The sequence below is a fragment of the Carettochelys insculpta genome, chromosome 24, assembly GCF_033958435.1.
Source record: "Carettochelys insculpta isolate YL-2023 chromosome 24, ASM3395843v1, whole genome shotgun sequence".
NCBI lineage: Eukaryota > Metazoa > Chordata > Testudines > Carettochelyidae > Carettochelys > Carettochelys insculpta.
In genome coordinates, this window is record NC_134160.1 from 113,289 (window position 1) to 127,611 (window position 14,323).

At 42.3% G+C, this 14,323-nt stretch overlaps 1 long non-coding RNA gene across 3 annotated transcripts in view; it reads right to left on the reverse strand.

Annotated features, from left to right (window-relative positions):
* LOC142001421 (uncharacterized) overlaps nt 1–14,206 on the reverse strand; it is a 50,022-nt gene extending 35,816 nt beyond the window's left edge. Inside the window, exons 1-2 of one of the 3 annotated variants that reach the window (XR_012642478.1) lie at nt 13,901–14,206; nt 10,243–10,361 (exon numbers count right to left, since the gene is read on the reverse strand). This is a non-coding gene — a long non-coding RNA (uncharacterized LOC142001421). Of the gene's footprint in view, nt 1–10,242; nt 10,362–13,875 lie in introns of all 3 variants that reach the window. The other 2 variants (XR_012642477.1, XR_012642479.1) reach the window with 2 other exon arrangements.
* Between the last annotated feature and the right edge of the window lie 117 nt (nt 14,207–14,323).

Here is a 14,323-nt window from a genome sequence, read left to right on the forward strand (position 1 = left end):
TGGGAATGGGTTCTGATCTGGAGCAGAGGGTTTGGAGTGTGGCCTCCATCTGGATTGGGCTAAGACACCTCCTAGTTGGTGGCACTGCAGGGCTAAGGCAGGTTGCTTGCCTGCACTGATCCTGAAAGCAGTGATGTCCAGTCACTAAGTAGCTGGGCTTGGCAGCTCTGCATGGTGTGCACTGCCTGCAGCTGCTGCCCCCACCGCTCCAATGAGTGGGTGTAGCACGTGGAGCTTCTCTGATTGCCCCATGCCTAGAGGCTGCAGGGACTTATTGACACTTCCAGGAGCCATATGGAGTGAGGGCAGGCAGAGAGGCTGCCTTAATTCTGTGGCACTGTCAACCAGATTTCCAGGAATGCTGACTGGTGCCATCAGAATCTCTTTTAAACTGGGCATTCAAGCCAAAACTGGATGCCTAGCCACCCTAACTCATGCTGAAGCAGGAGCAAGTAAACAGACTGTGCCTTACAAGTTTTTGTGTAACATGTTCTTAGAAGCCTCCAGTGAGGGTGATTCCACAGTCTCCCTTGAAAGCCTGTTCCAGAGCTTATCTGTTCTTATAGTCAAAGTCTTTTTCTGATACGTAATCTAAATGCCTCTTGTTGCAGTTTAAGCCCATTACTTCTTGTCCCACCATCAGTGGGCATGGTAAATAATTGTTCATAGTTTCCTTTATAACAGTCCTTAGCATATTTAAAGACTGGTATCAAGTCCCCCTCCCCCCACCCAGTTTTCTTTTGTTTTTTTAAATCTGTTACCATTTTTGTTGTCTGGGCTCTCTCTTCAATTTGTGCACATATTTGTGAAGTGTCATGCCCCAAATTGGACACAGTACTCCAGCTGAGGCTGTCCCAGTGCCAAGTAGATTGGAACAAATTACTTTCTATGTCTTACATAAGATGTCTGCTAATACTCCCCAGAATATTAGCCTTTTTCACAACACCACATTGTTGACTTATTCAATTTTCATCCACTATAACCCCCAGATCCTTTTCAGCAGTAGTACCATATATCCAGTTATTGCCTATTTTCTAAGTGGGCATCTGATTTTGCCTTAATAAGTGAGTGCACTAGTATTTATTGAATTATATCTTGTTGAATTCAGAGTGAATCTCCAATTTTTCAAGATAATTTTGAATTCTATTCCTTTTCTCCAAAGAGCTTGCAACCCTTTGCCAACTTGGTATCAACTGCAAATTTTATAAACCTACTTTCCATTCCATTATCAAAGACATAAATGAAAATATTTAATAGTACCTGACGCAGACTGAATTCTGCAGAACCTTGCTAGATATGCCTTCTCAGGTTGACAATAAATATTAATATGTTGATAATTTTGAATGCAGTTTTCAACCAGTTGCACATGCAACTTATACTTTCATCTGAACCAAATTTCCTTAGTTTGCTTAGGAGAATGTCACGTGTGACTATGTCAAAAACATGATCTATCAGGCCTACTGCTTCTTCCACCCACTAGGCCAGTAGACCTGTCAGAGAAGGAAGTTACGTTTAACATGATTTGTTCTAGAGAAAGGTATGCCAGTTACTCCTAACTGCACTATCTTTTAGGTGCTTATAAACTGTTTAATAATTTGTGCAAGTGTCTACCCAGATATTAAAGCTAGGCCAACTGCTCTACATTTTTCCGTCTACTTTGTTCTGCTTTTTAAAGACAGACACTAGCTCTTCTCCAGTCCAATGGAACATCACCCATCTTTCATGAGTTCTTGAAGATAACTGCTAATGGGACTGAGATTGCTTCAGCTAGCTCCTGAAGTACTCAAGGGTTAAAAATATCTAATTTATCTAAATTTCCTTTAATCTGTTCTTTCCCCATTTTGACTTGCAGTCCTTCCTCAGAGTTAATATTAACTGTATTGAGTATGTGTTCACCACTAACTTTTTCAGTGAAGGCTGAAGCAAAATAGACACTCAACACTTCAACCTGCTTGACATCATCATAGCATTATAGGACTGGAAGGGAACTCAGGAGGTTACTTAGTCCAGCCTCCTGCACTCATGACAGGACTAAGTATCATCTAGACCATTCCTGACAAGCGTTTGTCTACCCTGCTCTTAAAAATCTCCAATAATTGAGATTCTAAAACCACAGTTATTTAAACAAAAAAGCAGTCAAGTAGCACTTTAAAGACTAACAAAATAATTTATTAGGTGAGTTTTCATGGGACAGACCCACTTCTTCAGACCATAGCCATACCAGAACAGACTCAATATTTAAGGCATAGAGAACCAAAACAGTAATCAAAGTTGACAAATCAGAAAAAAAAAGATCAAAGTGAGCAAATCAGAGAGTAGGGAGGCTGGTGGGGGGGTGGTCAAAAATTAGATTAAGCCAAGTATGCCAAAGAGCCCCTATAATGGCATAGGGGCTCTTTGGCATACTTGGCTTAATCTAATTCTTGTCTCCCCTCCCCCCCCACCCCTCTGCTCTCCAATTTGCTTATGCCTTAAATATTGAGTCTGTTCTGGTATGGCTATGGTCTGAAGAAGTGGGTCTGTCCCACGAAAACTCACCTAATAAATTATTTTGTTAGTCTTTAAAGTGCTACTTTGACTGCCTTTTTGTTCTGATAGTATATAGACTAACACGACTCTGTTACTATTCAACTGTTATTTAGATATCCTCCCCCACTAAGCAGCATATTTACACTTTCCTTCTAATTACCCATACCCCTAATTTATTTAAAGAACCCCTTCATATTGCCTTTTACTATATGCCCATTACTAATGTAATTTATTTTGTGCTTTAGCTTTTTTGATTTTGTTCCCTATATGCTTCTGCTACACTTTTCTAATCCTCTTCAGCAACTTGTCTATGTTTCCAGTTTTTGTAGGATTCCTTTTTTGATTTTCAGGTCATTAAAGAGCTCCTGATGGAATCCTACTAGATGTGTAATGCAACACCTGCTCCTTTTTCCCCCGGTTCATCCTCCCTAAATGAGTTGTCCCCCTCTATATTACTATTCCAGTCATGAGATTTTCCCTATCAAGCCTTCTGTGATGTCATAATTTTACTAATAAATATGTCCCCTATGTCCACATTACTATATTTAGTATTATCTTGAATAGAGCTGGTGCAAGTCTGCGTACCCACTGCATGTATATATTACTCCTAAGAGAATTTAAGCCATTCTGGAGAAAACTATAAGTGTAAATGGCATTATTACCTAAACACTTTTGCATCCTTAACTGTACCACTAATTAAAAAATGATTTCCATTAACACTCTTTTTACTGTTGTTTTCTTTACATTTCAGTTTATTGCTGATCTATAAATTGCTAAAGAAAAGCAAGAACCACCACAAGTTTAATCCAAAGATGTCATATAAAAGCCTAACAATCAATGTTAGTAAAATATTAAGTCTTAAATGCAACCACATTACTAAATGGGTCAGAGTAAAGTTTAATGAAGGGATGATATGAAAATAAGCCATAGTTCCCCATGGGGGGAAAGTTCAAATCAATATCTAAGATGCTTATATACCAACGTAAGAAGTATGGGTAATAAGCAGGAAGAACTGGAAGTGCTAATAAATAAATACAACTATGATATCATTGGCATCACAGAAACTTGGTGGGATAATACACATGATTGGAATGTTGGTATTGAAGGCTACAGCCTGGTTAGGAAAGATAGACAGGGGAAAAAGCGGGGAGGTGTTGCCTTATATATAAAAAATGTACACACCTGGACTGAGGTGGAGATGGACATAGGAGATGGACGTGTTCAGAGTCTGTGGGTTAGTTTAAGAGGGGTAAAAAACAACGGTGATGTCCTGTTAGGAGTCTACTACAGGCCACCTAACCAGGTGGAAGACTTGGATGATGTTTTTTTTAAAACAACTAACAAAATCATCCAGAGCCCAGGATTTGGTGGTGATGGGGGACTTTAACTATCCAGATATATGCTGGGACACTAATACAGCGGGGCACAGACTATCCAATAAGTTCTTAGACTGCATTGGAGACAATTTTTTATTCCAAAAAGTTGAAAAAGCCACCAGGGGAGAAACTGTTCTGGATTTGATTTTAACAAATAAGGAGGATTTGGTCGAGAATTTGAATGTGGGAGGCTGCTTGGGTAAAAGTGATCATGAAATCATAGAATTCACAATTCTAAGGACTGGTAGGAGGGAAAATAGCAAAATAGAGATGATGGATTTCAGGAAGGCAGATTTTGGTAAACTCAGAGAGCTGGTAGGTAAGATCCCATGGGAGGAAAAACTGAGGGGAAAAACAACTGAGGAGAGTTGGCAATTTTTCAAAGAGACATTATTAAGGGCCCAAAAACAAGCTATTCCCCTATGTAGGAAAGATAGTAAATATGGGCAAAGACCGCCTTGGCTTAACAAGGAGATCCTGCATGATCTCAAACTAAAAAAGGAATCCTGTAAAAAATGGAAACTAGGACAAATTACAAAGAATGAACACAGGCAAATAACACAGGAATGCAGGAGTAAAATTAGAAAGACTAAGGCACAAAATGAGCTCCAACTAGCTACAGGCATAAAGGATAACAAGAAGGCCTTTCACAAATATATTAGAAACAAGAGGAAGACCAAGGACAGGGTAGGGCCATTGCTCAGTGAGGAGGGAGAAACAGTAACGGGGAACTTGGAAATGGCAGAGATGCTTAATGACTTCTTTGTTTCGGTCTTCACAGAGAAGTCTGAAGGAATGCCTGACATAGTGAATGCTGGTGGAAAAGCGGTAGAGTTAGTTTTTGAAATAAAAAAAGAACCAGTTAAAAACCATTTGGAAAAATTAGATGCCTGCAAGTCACCAGGGCCTGATGAAATGCATCCTAGAATCCTCAAGGAGCTGATAGAAGAGGTAGCTGAGCCATTAGCTCTCATTTTTGGAAAGTCATGGGAGACAGGAGAGATTCCAGAAGACTGGAAGAGGGCAGATATAGTGCCCATCTACAAAAAGGGGAATAAGAACAACCCAGGAAATTACAGGCCAGTCAGCTTAACTTCTGTGCCAGGAAAGGTAATGGAGCAGGTAGTTAAGGAAGTCATCTGCAAGCACTTGGAAGGTAGTAAAGTGATAGGGAACACCCAGCATGGTTTTGTAAAAAACAAATCATGTCAAACCAACCTGATAGCTTTTTTTGACACGATAATGAGACTCGTAGATAAGGGAGAAGCAGTGGATGTGGTATACCTAGACTTTAGTAAAGCATTTGATACGGTCTTGCATAATATTCTTATCGACAAACTAGGCAAGTCCAACTTAAATGGGGCTGCAATAAGGTGGGTGCATAACTGGCTGGCTAATCATACCCAGAGAGTAGTTGTTAATGGTGCTCAATCCTGCTGGAAAAGCATAACAAGTGGGGTTCCACAGGGGTCTGTTTTGGGACCAGTTCTGTTCAATATCTTCATTAATGATTTGGATATTGGCATAGAAAATACGCTTATTAAGTTTGCAGATGATACCAAGCTGGGAGGGGTTGCAACTACCTTGGAGGATAGGGTCATAATTCAGAATGATCTAGATAAATTGGAGAAATGGTCTGAAGTAAACAGGATGAAGTTTAATAAAGATAAATGTAAGGTGCTGCACTTAGGAAGGAATAATCTGTTTCACACATACAGAATGGGAAAAGACTGTCTAGGAAGGAGTACAGCAGAAAGGGATCTAGGGGTTCTAGTAGATCACAAGTTAAATATGAGTCAACAGTGTGATGCTGTTGCAAAAAAAGCAAACATGATCCTGGGATGCATTAGCAGGTGTGTTGTGAACAAGACACAAGAAATCATTCTACCTCTCTACTCTGTGCTGGTTAGGCTTCAGCTGGAATATTGTGTCCAGTTCTGGGCACCCCAATTCAAGAAAGATGTGCAGAAATTAGAGAAGGTCCAGAGAAGAGCAACTAGAATGATAAAAGGTCTGGAGAACATGACTTATGAAGAAAGGCTGAAAGAATTGGGCTTGCTTAGCTTGGAAAAAAGAAGATTGAGGGGGGACATGATAGAGGTTTTCAGATATCTTAAAGGATGTCATAAGGAGGAGGGAGAAAACTTGTTCTTCTTGGCCTCTGAGGAGAGAACAAGAGGCAATGGACTTAAGCTGCAGCAAGGGAAGTTTAGGTTGGACATTAGGAAAAAGTTCCTAACTGTCAGGGTGGTCAAGTACTGGAATAAGCTGCCAAGGGAGGTTGTGGAATCTCCGTCGCTGGAGATAGTTAAGAACAGATTAGATAGATGTCTATCAGGGATGGTGTAGATAGTGGTTGGTCCTGCCGTCGGGGCAGGGGACTGGACTCGATGGCCTCTCGAGGCCCCTTCTGGTCCTAGTGTTCTATGATTCTATGTGAAGCACACCAATGCATCCTCTAATTTTTTTTCCACCCGTGTGTGGAATTAATTTTGCTAAGTGTACCAAGGCAAGTGTGGATGTGCACCACCAGTAGAACCACATGCTGCTGGCTGCTGCCAGTTCCGAATGCTCTGCTACTTTTCTGGGTGGCATTTGAATCTCTCCTAGGTGGCTGCTCAAGAGCACAGCTTACAGAGAACACTGAGGCACACCATTTTAATAATACTCAAAACAATACTTAGATGCTTATCAGTATAAGAAAGGATAGGGATGTTAAATTTTCAATAACTAAAAGGTTAACCAGTAAGCATTAAGTCTTACTGGTTAACACCCTAACTGCTAACCCTCACAGCCCTTTGCAGGACTGGCCAGAGCTGCTCTAGCACCTAGCAGACCCACTCCCCAACCCTAGCTTTATTGTTGACCTGAGGAGCCCCAGCTCCTCTCCCTTTGATCAGTTACCTGATTAAACAATATAATTTTAATTGTTTAAACAGTTACCTTTTCAAACGATATTTACATCCCTTAAAAAAAAACCATAGGAAATTCCAAAATATGTTACTCTGAGATATGTATGTTACAGTTGGGTCTCATGCATATAGTGATATTTCTTTAGAGAAGCACAAAAAGAGAAGCAAGAGTTCCCTTTGTGCTTGCTCTTTTTATCTATGCACTATCATGTGGTAGGCATTATATAAAATTCTGTTTTCTGCACTACTTTTCCTCAAAATGGCCGTGTCTACACTAGCCCAAAACTTGGAAATGGCTATGCAAATGGCCATTTCGAAGTTTACTAATGAAGAGCTGAAATACATATTCAGCGCCTCATTAGAATGCCGGCGGCCGCAGCACTTCGAAATTGACACAGCTCGCTGCCATGCAGCTCGTCCATATGGGGCTCCTTTTCAAAAGGACTCCAGCAACTTTATTGTTTTATTGAATATGTATTTCAACAGTTCATTAGTAAACTTCGAAATGGCCATTTGCATGGCCATTTCAAAGTTTTGGGCTAGTGTAGATGTAGCCAATGAGAAATATAATAGCTTTAAATGATGAAGCTTTAAAATCAGAATTTCAGAACTGCTGAGGACCCATAAACCTCACTAAAATTAATGGGTGAGGGGCCTCAACTTTGAAAAGCAGTCTACTTTTTAAAAATAAACATAAGGAACAAAAATATAACGGAAAGGATATTACGCTTGGACCCAAGCTAGAGAAAGGCATTTGATCTTACAGAATTTTCTGCAAATTTCTTGTCAAGAGGAATGGGCTTGGGTGCTTAGGGTAACTAAGTATCAGAGGAGTAGCCATGTTAGTCTGGGTCTGTAACAGCAACGAAGGGTCCTGTGGCACCTTATGGACTAACAGAAAAGTTCTGAGCATGAGCTTTCGTGAGCAAAGAGTCACAAGGGTAACTAAGACATGGAGGCAGGATGAGGACCTAAGTTCTGGTTAGAGTCACTTTCCTGCTATTCTGGATTTACCTAGTCTCTGACAGCATGCTACCACGGCCCAGTTCACCAGTGCCTGTGCATGACCACTCTTCAAGTAGCATTAAATCATACCAGGTAAGGGAATGCCTGCTGCCTCTGGAGCTGAGAATACAGTACTATGTTCAACAGATCCCATACAGCTCCACTCACAGAAAAGGAAGGATGCTTGTGGAAGAATAGGACCAGTGTCAAGATACTAGTACAGAACTTGGGGTACCTGAGCTCCAGTTCCCTGCTCTGCCACAGATTGTGTGTGTGACCGTTTAAAGTCACTTAATTTCTCCATGTCTCCTTTCCTAAATTGTAGATTAGGGATAATTGTGATAGATTGAATCAAAGAGATCCCCTTGAGACTGTCACCTGATGGACTGATCATGCCCCTGAGCTCACCCACCACCACTTTGGGGTGCTCTGCCACTCTGTCCTGCTGAACCTGTTCTGGTCTCCTCCAGCAAAGCACAGAGTTGGAAAAACAGCCAGCAATAAAGTAAAACAGATATTGATAGTAGGCCAGCTCTGGGAGGGCCCTACAAGAACATAAGAATGGCCATTATAGGGTCAGACCAAAGGTCCACCTAGCCCAGCATCCCATCTGCCGACAGTTGCACCTGCCAGGTGCCCTAGAGGGGTGGACCGAAGACAATGATCAAGCAGCTGGTCTCCTGCCACCCGTCTCCAGCCTCTGACAAACAGAAGCCAGGAACACCATTCCTATCCCGGCTAATAACCTTTTATGGACCGAATCTCCATAAACATATATAGCCCTTCCCTGAACGCTCTTAGGCCGTGTCTACACTAGCCCCTTCCTTTCAGAAGGGGCACAGTAATGAGTGAGCTGGGAAGATGCTAATGAGGTGCTGCCATGAATATGCAGCGCCTCGTTAGCATAACGGCAGCCACGCACAATCCGAAATTATGGTACGCCCACATCTTGAGTACTGCATGCAGATGTGGTGTCCTCACCTCAGAAAAGATATATTGGCATTAGAAAAGGTTCAGAAAAGGGGAACTAAAATGATTGAGGGTTTGGAACGGGTCCCATATGAGGAGAGGCTAGAGAGACTGGGACTTTTCAGTCTAGAAAAGAGGAGACTGAGGGGCAATATGATAGAGGTATATAAAATCATGAATGGCATGGGGAAAGTGAATATAGAAAAGTTATTTACTTGTTCCCATAATATAAGAACTAGAGGACACCAATTGAGATTAATGGGTAGCAGGTTCAAAACTAACAAAAGAAAGTTTTTCTTCACACAGCACACAGTCAACCTGTGGAACTCCTTGCCAGAGGACGCTGTGAAGGCCAGGACTCTAACAGAGTTTAAAAAAGAGCTTGATAAATGTTTGGAAGTTAGGTCCATAGATGGCTATTAGCAAGGGGTAAGGTATGGTGCCTAGCTTTTTGTCGAAGGCGGGAGATGGATGGTAGGAGACAAATCACTTGATCATTGTCTTCGGTTCACCTCCTCTGGGGCACCTGGCATTGGCTACTGTCAGCAGACAGCATACTGGGCGAGATGGACCTTTGGTCTGACCCAGTATGGCCATTCTTATGTTCATATGAAAGCGCCGCTTTCAAATTGCGCACCATCAGCATAGATGGGGGTTTTTTAAAAGGGCCCCCTGGACCTCAAAAGGAACATAAACTCTGCCAAGTGAAATGTAAAAACAATTAGGAAGGCCAAAAAAGAATCTGAAGAATAGCTAGCTAGAAAGTCCAAAAGTAATAGCAAATTTTTTTTAAGTACAACAGAAGCAGGAAGCCTGCTAAACAACCAGTAGGGCCACTGGATGATTGAGATGGTAAAGGAGCACTCACAGATGATAAGGCCATTGCAGAGAAACTAAATGATTTCTTTGCATCAGTCTTCACAGTTGAGGATGTGAGGGACATTCCCAAACCTGAGCAATTCTTTTCAGGTAACAAATCTGATGAACTGTCTCAAATTGAGGTGTCATTAGAAGAGGCTGAAACTCTAGTAAAGAACAGAATTGTCAGACACGCTGATGAACTTAATTTGTTGGGGAAGAGCCAACACAGCTTTTGTAAAAAGAAGTCATGCCTCACCAATTTATTAGAATTTTCTGAAAGGGTCAACAAGCATGTGGACAAGGGGGATCCGGCGGATATAGTGTATTTAGATTTTCAGAAATCCCTTGACAAAGTCCCTCACCAAAGGCTCTTAAGCAAAGTTAAATGTCATGGGATAAAAGGAAACATCCTCTCTTGGATTGGTAACTGGTTAAAAGATCGGAAACAAAGGGTAGGAATAAATGGTCAGTTTTCTGAATGGAGAGAGGTAAATCGTGGTGTCCCCCAGGAGTCTGTACTGGGACCAATCCTATTCAACATCTTTATAAATGAACACCCAAACACCCACACACTCCAGACAGCCACTTACCCCAAGGTGCTGTAAACTGCCCCCTCCTTCATCCGGAGAGCTCCTTTCAAAACTCCCTCCTTGTAGCAAACAGGGACTTGTTAGCATCCAGGAATGCAGCCCCAGACAGGACCAAAATCCTAAAAAAATCCATCTTACTCTGTGTGAAAGTTTTTCATAGAGAAAGCTTACAGATTCTGCTCTCATTATCAACGAAAGATATGTAGAGCTATTACGCCTCCTGCCAAGTAAATTATTTAGACGGGGCTTGATAATGGACAAAAGTGTTTTTGTTGAGAATATAAAACTTAGGACTTAAGCAATTGTAATAACAGACAGAACAAAGTAAGGTACTAAGCTAAAATAAACAAACAAGCCGCTAAGCCTTACAAAACAATTCCTCACCAGAGTCCTTGTTTCAGGTAAAATTCGTAAATTTCTCAAATGGCACAAGCTTCAGAGGAGTAGCTGCAGGGAAAGCAAAAAGTAATTTGACACCTTCTCATTAACTATTGTGAATGGGCCACAGCCACCCTGATTGAATTGATCTCCTCAGCAATAGTCCTCCACACACAGGCAGAGGTGATCCAGGTCTACAAGCTTCTCTCCTCATTAGTGTTTGTTCTCACATCTCTTCACGTACATCTTAGTGTGGGGATGCCATTTCAAAACCCAGCTGAAGACAATCATTCTTTGCTTCTCATCCCTTAAATAGAATGTCCCTAGGGTAGGAATCCTTTGTTCAATTATCCTACACGCCCACGCCCCCCGAAAAATAACAAATTCAACATGGATTCTACCAACAGAGGGCTTGGTCATATAGCTTTGTAAAACCAACTATAAATTCAGGTTTACAATAAATAAATAGACATTCACAAATCCTTGTTTTGAACATCAGGCCAGTAAGCTCCTTAAGCACCATTAATGGCTTTCATGAGAAGACCTAGATTAATAAACAGGTTTACACTCAATATTCTAACTTCACACACAAGAAAGATACACAAAAATAGTATATACATGTTCAGGGGAATCACAAGCTCTTGAACGACAAGTTACTTGTCCCATTTTGCATAAAATATATTCAACATATGAACTCTCAACGTGCCAAGTTGCTCACAACAGTGTCTTGGAAGAATCCTTCAGCATACTCTCAGGAGTGCAACAAGGGTGCCTGTTGTCACCTTTCCTGTTCTTGATCACAATGGACTGGAAAAGGTCGCAACATTAGACAAAACTGTCTCAATGAATGGACTGAGTATTAATAAGGGAAAGACCAAGACAAGGGATCAACTAGTCTAACAACAACACCATCATGCTGATGGAGAAACAGACAAGGATATCAGTGCCAGGAGAGGGAAGCAACAGCTGCATTCAAGACTCTTTGTCCCATAAGGAGTTCGTAAATAATATCTGTGAAGACGAAATTTTGTGGATCTTCTACGCAAATGTGAAGTGTGATCTTGTATGGATGCGAGACCTAGCATACTAAAACATCTCCAAATCACAAGTGACAGATATTCCTAAATAGATGCCTGAGATACATCCTTCGTATCAAATGGCAAGACTTGGTAACAGAAAAAGAGCTTTGGAACAGAGCAGGACAAGAACCACTTGACGTTCAAATCAAGAAGAGAAAGTGGGGATGGTTAGGCCACACTCAGAAAACCATCATCCAGTATAGTTCATCAAGCACTCAAAAGGAACCTGAAGGGAAAACACAAAAGAGGAAGACCTCAGACTACATGGAGAAGACCTACTGAGACTGAAGGACAACAATGGGAGTACTCCTGGAGTCAGCTAGAAGATTTGTCCCCAGACAGAGGAGGAGACTTGTAGATGACCTATGCTCCACTTGCAGTACAAGGGTTTCAGTCAAGTAAGTCATATTCAAATTATGCATATTCATATTCAAAAATATATTTTCCTAAAATATGGGGGCATAACTTCACAATACTAATACTACCTAACCTCACAAGCATATTGTGAGGATAAATGCATTAAAGAAGATCAGCTGTTCAGATATTATAATGATTGGGAGAGACAGGGTAACCAAGTTAGATAGCTGGGGTTTTCAAAAGTTATTCATGTAGTTGTAACAGGCCAAATTCTAGAGTTTCCATGGGTAAATCTAAATGCCAATGGGAGAAACCAGCTTGGGTCGACAGACTTGAGTTTTTGGGGCTAGCACTACCACTCTCCAAATAACTGAGAAGATTGCTCTTTAAAGTTGCAGTGCGGACTCTGACGAATGTGTTGACCAGCTGGGAGGCATGCTGCTGTGAGCTGGACCGATGTAACAACATATGAAAATATGGTGAGTCAGACAAAATGTCCATCTAATATACTTATCTGTCTTTCTGCAGCTGCCAGGTGCCTCAGAGAGAACAAAGAGAATGAGTAATCATCAAGTGATCAACAGATAGTCATCAAATGATTATGTGTAAATAAGGTCTTCAGGGCAATGTAGTAGGCCCGAAATATAGGTCACATGCCTGCTTTACTTGTATAATAATCTATCTCCAGACACTCCTAGGAGCCACGGCTGAAACTGCAGCTGGAGCCAGGAGCTGGGCTGTGGTCATCGTTGAAACTGGGGCCTTCACTGGAGGCAGGGCTGGGGCATGAGTGGAGGTGGGTGGTGCTTCTTCTTGTCCTGGAGTGGCAATCAGGAACCGTAGTATGCCCAGGAGCAGAAACTGAATGCTTGGCCAGGGCTGAAGAGTAAGCTAGAAGCAAAGTGGGGATGGGTGGTACTCCCTCACTGACCTCCCTGGGGAGTACCTTGATTCCTGCTGCGTCTCCCTTATGCCCAACACAGGAATTCTTTGTGCTCAGTTCCATCTTTCTGGACCTTGAGTGGAAAATTACCACATCCAAAATGGGTTTCACAATCAGGTGGGCTGGCCTTGTCTGTCTAGGACCAACCACAGTTTGCGCTAAAAAGACAAAAAAGACTATTCACAGGTTGTTGACTTGATCACTAAGCCACTAAGTTTCTGTATAATCAACAATGGCCCTCATTAATACCATGCACCCCCACTTTGCTCCTAGCTTGTTTAGTATTATAAACAGACCCGTACTTAATAGTTCTAACTTCACATACAAGAATGATACATGCACAAAAGTAGGACAGACACATTCAGCAGTTTATAACTTTAAAACTCATGTGTTACATTAGGCATTTTCTTGGGTCTTTGAAATCATGCATATTCATATTCATTCACCAATTTTCATAAAGCACAGGGGCGGGCCCTGGCGTGGTGACACATATAAGCTACCACAAGGGACCCTATAAAGCTATGAAGTACCAAGCAATTGTCATGCTTGCAAATCCCCCTGCCTCTGTCAAGAACCACTGTGCTGTCGTATTTTGCAACAGCTTCCATGTGTAGACAAGCCGTTCCCCATTGTGGGCAGGTGATATTCTCAGAGCAACATGTGTTAGAAACTCTATAGCAAACACATAGGAACAGTTTGACTGGATCTTGCCTCTTTTTCTTTTCAGATAAATGTACTGTGGCTACCCCTCATGCCCAAACGAAGCATTGACAAAGGTGGGGCAAAAACGTCCTGTAGCAGTGATACAAAGAGGCTGCGGCCGAATACCTGCACTCCCTGATGTAGCAATGATACTGAGCAGCACTGAACACTTACAGATGTGGGCCCTGCAGTGACTTACATGACACGCAGCAGCAGGGCCGTGAGACTGCGAGCTTCTTCCGAAAGGGACTTTGCCCGTGTCGCCCTATCAGTTAGTCCGTAAGGTGGCCATGGCCCCCGGTTGTTTCTGCAGCTACAGAACAACCCAGCTGCTCCTCTTGGACTCGCCAGTGCCCTGTGTCTCAGCTGAGACGCTGCGCAGTACCTCATTCCCTCGCTCCCAGCGTAATGGCGGGCGCTACAGGGATCGCGGGGTGGGGGGGTAGGTTGGAGAGGGACGGTCCCTCAGAGGTGGGCCAGGTTGGACCGGTCGCTGAGAAGATTTTGAGCAACCCGGCAGGCGGCTCAACAGGGTCGGAGAAAGCTGGTAAAAGTGACAGAACTGAGCGGCCAGGCGGGAGCGCGCGAAAGCGGAAGCGGAAAGAGAAGCCTAAGGTCGCCA